Source organism: Rhipicephalus sanguineus, chromosome 5 (genome assembly GCF_013339695.2).
Source record: "Rhipicephalus sanguineus isolate Rsan-2018 chromosome 5, BIME_Rsan_1.4, whole genome shotgun sequence".
Lineage (NCBI taxonomy): Eukaryota > Metazoa > Arthropoda > Arachnida > Ixodida > Ixodidae > Rhipicephalus > Rhipicephalus sanguineus.
This window is the reverse complement of record NC_051180.1, coordinates 173,168,290-173,174,579: the sequence shown is the minus strand read 5'-3', so window position 1 is coordinate 173,174,579 and position 6,290 is coordinate 173,168,290.

Below are 6,290 nucleotides of genomic sequence, written 5' to 3'. Positions count from 1 at the left end.
TCTTTCTTGATTTCCGGCCATTTCGCTCTCACAATTTTGTTGGATGTGTCCTTCAGTGGTTGCAACGTTCCTTGTCCCACAGCGTGACCAAGGAAACTGGTCGTCGTGGAACCTATTTCACTTTTCTTTGGCTTGATAGTTAACGTGCCTCACGCACACGCTGAAATGCATGCCGTAGTGTGGCCATATGTTTTTCCCATGTTGTAGTCGCAACAAGAACTTCATAAAAGCGTGTAATAGACATTGGGAAGGTCACCGACCACCTCTCATTAACCGGTTGAATACGGCAGGTGCGGTTTTTATGACAAAAGGCATAAACCGGTGTTGATCGAGGCCTGAGTCACAGCAAAATGATGTAAGCTCTTTGGACGTATTAGCTATGGGCACCTGCCTGTATCTTTTCGTGAAGTGAAACTTCGAAAAGTATTGACGCCCAGAAAGTTGCGCGAACATCATGTCAGATCGTGGGATTGGTTCTGCATCAGGAACTACAATATTGTTCAGTTGGCAAAAATCAATGCACAGGCCATCGTGCCATCCTTCTTCTTGAAAACCACAATTGCTGCTTGGTAAGCAGATGTGGAATTCTCTATTGTGCCTAGAGGCAACTTTTCTTGAACCTCTTTCTGAACGACATCCTTGTGATGAGAAAACGGTTCGTTTCTCCGAATGTTTAGGTTAGGAACGGGCGCGGTTCCCAGCACTCGACAATGCAGCTAGCAGCTTTCGACCGACACTTTATATAAACATGAAAGAACAGCACAGACACAAAAGCAAACACAGCAAACAAAAAAAAGGATGAACTAAAAACAGTTTCTAAAAAGCGAGCGTCCTTAATAAAGTCAATCTCAGCTGACACTGGTTCACCCATCGGAGAGTGGAATGCTTTGGGCGATGAGAGGAGACGACCGGCGCGGGAACTCTTGAAGAGGTCGACGACAGTGTGTGAAAGATGACGAGAAATGTGGCGTCTTGCCGAAGCGAAGCGTCGGAGGACGTCAGCGGCCACGTGAAGACATTGACTCCAACTCGTGGACCGCGTCCCAGAGCGTCGACACTCGAGCCCGGTGACCCAACTGCATTGAACGCCCTGCACCGTCGTATGATGTTGATGATGATGATGACCTTTATAAATGGCTCACACCCACTCTGGGGGATTGGCCAAGAAACGAATAATTTATCGGTAACAGTGGTCACACGTGAAAATGAATTATAGAAGGTTAGAGTATATTATTAGTGGTAATTTAAAAATGCAGAATCAAGATCGCCCTGATTCAATTAGGAATTTTTGGACAGCGGAACAGACATCCCGGTGCCAATGACCTAATGAGTAGGCTCCCAAGGATAAAAGAATCGAAGTAATGAATTGCAATCTAATACGAATAACCGCTACTTTGAGAATGTTTTTCCTCGGCAAATTGATCCACGATAAGAAATAATGTTCAATTGTTTCGTCTCCCACTTCTGTTTCTTCTTCTTCAAGGCCAAGCCAGCAGATTTGGCGCATTCTTGCGCGACCACCGGCGTCGTAGTCGTCGTCTTGTACTTTCTCTTCTATCCCATCCCACAGGAGAATTGTGGATCTTCTGCGCGCACACCACACAGACCTCTATTCAAGTCTTTCTTCATAGGCAACATGAACAAAAGGCAATATATGTGCGCACGCACCACACAGTCCCCCACCCAAGTCTTTTCTTCATCCAGGAAAACGAACAGAAGGCGATGCATGCGCGCATCGTATTAGGGCACAATACACTCCACAATACCCCAATCATTTCACCGCATAACTTCAATCCCCACGTCTAAATGCGGCTTATATAGTCTGCCCCGACATTTTGGCCACCCTTTATATATTGAACAGTAAACATGTATTCTTGCAGCGGTAAGCTCCACCTGAGTACTCTGGAATTCACATATTTAGCTTTCTGCAAGTACTCAAGTGGTTGGTGACCCGTCTGCACTATAAAATATTTGCCGCAGAGGTGTATATGAAACTTTGCGTTGCCTACACCAAAGATAAGCATTCTCTTTCAATAGTGGAATAACGCGCCTCTCGCTGGAGAAGGTGCGTACTGGCATATGCTACGCGATGCAATGTACCGTGATGCTCTTGCATCAGCACTGCCGCTCTACTTACATGAGAGGCATCAGACCTCAATAGGAATGCCATGGAAAAATCTGCCGCTCTCAGTGTTAGACTCGTGGCAAGAGCACGACGGAGGCCTTCAAACGCTGCATCTCTCTCGTGTGTCCATTCGACTGTTTCGTTCTTGCTTTCTGGTGGCTCGAACCAACGGCTCCGCTACCTCCGCATACATTAGAAGAATGTCTCTGTAGTAGCCGGCTAGTCCAAGAAATGACCTTATCTCCTTCTTTGTCTCTGGACGCCTGGCAGGAAGTAGTTTGTCCATTGTTGTCTGCAGCGGACGTATGTGTCCTTCACCGACACAGTGACCAAGAAAAGGGACACTGTGGAGACCAATCTCGCATTTTCGTGCCTGTATCATAAGACCAGCTTGCTTGATTCTTTATAAAAGGTGTCCGAGAGTTGCTACATGTTCATCCCACGTATTGGTCGCGACAAGTATATTGTCGATATAGTGCTGCACCCCGTTTAAGGCTCATAGCAGTATCCTCATCAGGCATGTAAATACCGCCGATGCCGTTATGATGCCAAACGGCATAACCTTGAACTGATAGAGTCCAGACTGTGTAGCAAAAGCAGTTTTCGCCCTGGATTCGCCAAATAAGGGTACCTGCCAGTACCCTTTTGACATATCCAACTTGGAGAAGAATTTCTTGTTTCCAACAGCGGCGAAAACGACATCGTTCCGTGGAATGGGCTCAGCATCGGATTCAAGTATGCTGTTGATCTTGCGAAAATCAATGCAGACCCTGAAAGAGTTGTCTGGCTTTTTAAACAGTTCACCACTAATGGTGAACTGTATGGTGAGGTCGACCTTTCAATTATTCCCAGCTTCAGCATCTCTTCCACTTCCTTTTCGACTACATCTTTAGAGCAAACGGACGAGGGTACTGGGGCACATGGATTGGCGTCGTAAAAGTCAACTTCAGAAGACACTCAACAAGGTTTGTTTTCCCCCGAATGTTGGAAAAACTATCTCTATATGTTTCAATGAGGGCTTCGATATCCTGCCGTTGAGACGATGAAAGGGACTCGGCGAGCTTAATTTCGTCCAAGGCATTAGACGGCTGGACATTGAAGCCGAGTAATTCAAGCTCACAGTCATCTTCAACTGCGATTAAAGTGCAGTTAATGCCACTTTTCTTCTCTGTGGCGCGTTCGTAATACCCCTTCAGCATGTTTATATAAAACACCTTGACTTTATTGCCTAGGTCTAGCAAAACATCCACTTCGTCCTTTTTCCCAACCACGAGAAAAGGCCCTTTCCATTCAAGAAGCAGTTTGTTCGGTGTCATTGGCAAGAGGAGAAGCGCTTTACCTCCCAATTTCAGGTCCCCCTTCTTCGCCCTCTTGTCGTAGTAACTACGCTGATACTTCTTATAAGTGGCCAGCTTCTCATGGGCCAACCATACAGTCTCTTCAAGTCTGTCCCGTAGGTCAATGACGTACTGGTACGTTTTTTTCACGTCATCACTTACGTCTTCGCTAGTCCGTAGCTCCTTTAGTATTGATAGCGGACCCCGTACGTATCGCCCATGTATAAGCTCAAATAGGTAAAAGCCCAAGCTTGCCTGGGGTACTTCCCTGTATGCGAAAAGCAGGGGGGCGAAGTATCGCTCCCAAGATTTTGGTTTCTTGTGGCAGAGCTTGCGAAGCGTCTGTTTCAGGGTGCCGTTGAAGCGTTCCACCAGTGCATTACAAATGCACTTGATCCATGAGCTCCGATGTGAAGTAGGAGCACTTGTCTGTTACAGCTTCCTTTGGAATCCCAATCCGAGAACATATTTCAAGACCTTCTGCAACTGTGGGGGCATTGAGTTTTGTTATCGCCATAGCATCCGGATACCTGGTGGCGAAGTCAACAACCACCAAAATATATCGATTTCCCTTAGTTGATGAAGGCCAAAGGGGCCCTATTATGTCAATGCCGACTCTTTCGAATGGGGTGTCGATTATTGGCATTTTGTCTAGCTTTGCTTTGCCAAATCTTCCTCTCGGCGTTGTTCTTTGGCAAGTGTCAGAAGAAAGGGGAAGAAGAAAGCTCTCCTTCATTCTTGCTACTCCATTCATGGTCGGGATCATGAGGATCTCGGGCGCCTGCAATATTGCCGATAATCACTTCTTACACCGGTCGCTTCATGAATTTTGCCAGTAAGTTTCCCGTATAATACAGCAACGACAGATATACCAACGCCTCCGGAGGCGCAAGTGTTGTGACTTTTCCCGTCAGTGCCGAGTCGGGTACCAAACTTTGCTGGACAATGGCTGTGTTGCTACCGGTATCACGCAACACCGTTACCTTCCGTCCGAAGATGTATCTGTCTGATGTTGGCATGGAATTCCTATTTACCGCACGTGGACTCTTTTGCCCTTCGTGATTCTTGAACATCCCCAGCAGTTATGATTTAGCAGCATCTTGTGAGCTCTGCGCATTGGATTCTTCCTGTGCCATGCGTTCAAGTGGGTTCGGCGTACCGCCTGACTCGTTTAATATACGCCAGTCAGAGGCGCTAACTGCACAGCGAAGGCGATTAGCTGCGCGCGCCATGGCTACGACGTCACCCCTCTCGAATGCGAAGATTAGCAGCGGCGAGTCGCGCGCGCCGGCGCCAGTCTGTCTGCCCGGCTACGACGCCACTCCTCCACGCCACTACGCCCGGCTACGACGCCACTACGACGCCACGCCAGCAGCGGTGAGCCGCGCGCGGCGGTGGCGGAGTGCGCGTGAGATGCAGGCTCCGCACTGATCCTCGCGCATGCACAGCACGGCTCATGAGGAACCACGCGAAATCGGCTGCGGCTAGGCAAGTGTAGCTAACGCTACAAAAGCAAGGCTAGCAATTCAGAAGGCGATGCGCCCGGGGCCCGATTGCGCTATCAGGTTCTACTCTTGAAGGCGAAGTTGAAGAGCAGAACGCGCCCCATTTTTTTACTAAGAGTTTGAGTACAACGGAATACCTAGCTCGAAATTTCGCACGAAAATGCACGAAACGTCACATTTAACCTGAATTTCGCGACATTATTTAAGTATCAAGAACTGTGCAATAAATACCGGCTTATTGAAGCTCTTAAAAACAATTTCTTCGTATATAGCATTACAACTGAAGTAACCAACGGCACCATAAAGGAACTTATGTCTAATCACACGCGAAATGTCACATGAAGAAACCGAAGCAGCTCGATACTTGCAGCGTGCTGCTGAGGTACCAAGAAGGACGGCTTAAATGAACACACAGGCATGCACAGGGCAAGCGTGAACTAACAACTGTCACAGTTGTTACGCCTATGTGCTTGAGCACACGCTGCAAGTGTCGACAATGGAGAATCAGACGCTTGCTTGCTTCACACTTAATTGTTGGCTCTTACCCACTACGGGAGATTGGCCATGAAACCGGCGGTTAATATAAGTGGGGAAATTTAGAATTTAGCTGTTCTTACATATTTCTTCTTCTTTTAAACTGTGGCGCGTGCAGTTACCCCCTGCGTCTTCAGCCACACGGGGGCGTCTGATGCAATGTGTGCCCGGCGTTCATTCTTTTTTTTTCCTTCCACATCCCGATTGGGTACAGAGAATGGCCACTTTGTCGTGCGCGTCTTCAGGACAGTATTCGAAATAAAAGAAAATTAGGAGCGCTACGTCTGCAAGTATCTACAATGGAGAATCAGACGTTTTGAGATATTTCTTTTTCTTTTAAACTGTGGCGCGTGGAGTGACCCCCTGCGTGTCCAGCTACACGCGGACGTCTGATGCGAGGTGTTCCCGGTGTTTTTAGGGGCAAAGCTCCTTAAAGCGGCACCCGTTCGTCCCCGTCGTAGTGCGTAACCAGTCTTAACGCTAGTACCAGATCTTGACCTCCAAGTTGGCGCCGGTGGGAGATTTCTCCTGTGCGTTGTTGAACAATAAAAAATTCGCAGCGTGCGCGTTAACTAAAAGCCGATTTCTTCTGTCTCTCATTCCCCATTAGCAGCCATTGGCATGTTCCAGTAGGAAACGTTAGTAGAAGTAGAAGTGTAAGTGTTAGCTAAAAGCCGACTTCTTCTGTCTCTCATTCCCATTAGCAGCCATTGTTTACCTCCAAGGTAGTGCCTGGTGAGATTTCTCCTGTGCGTGATTAAACAATAAAAATTTTGTTCAAAACGCCGT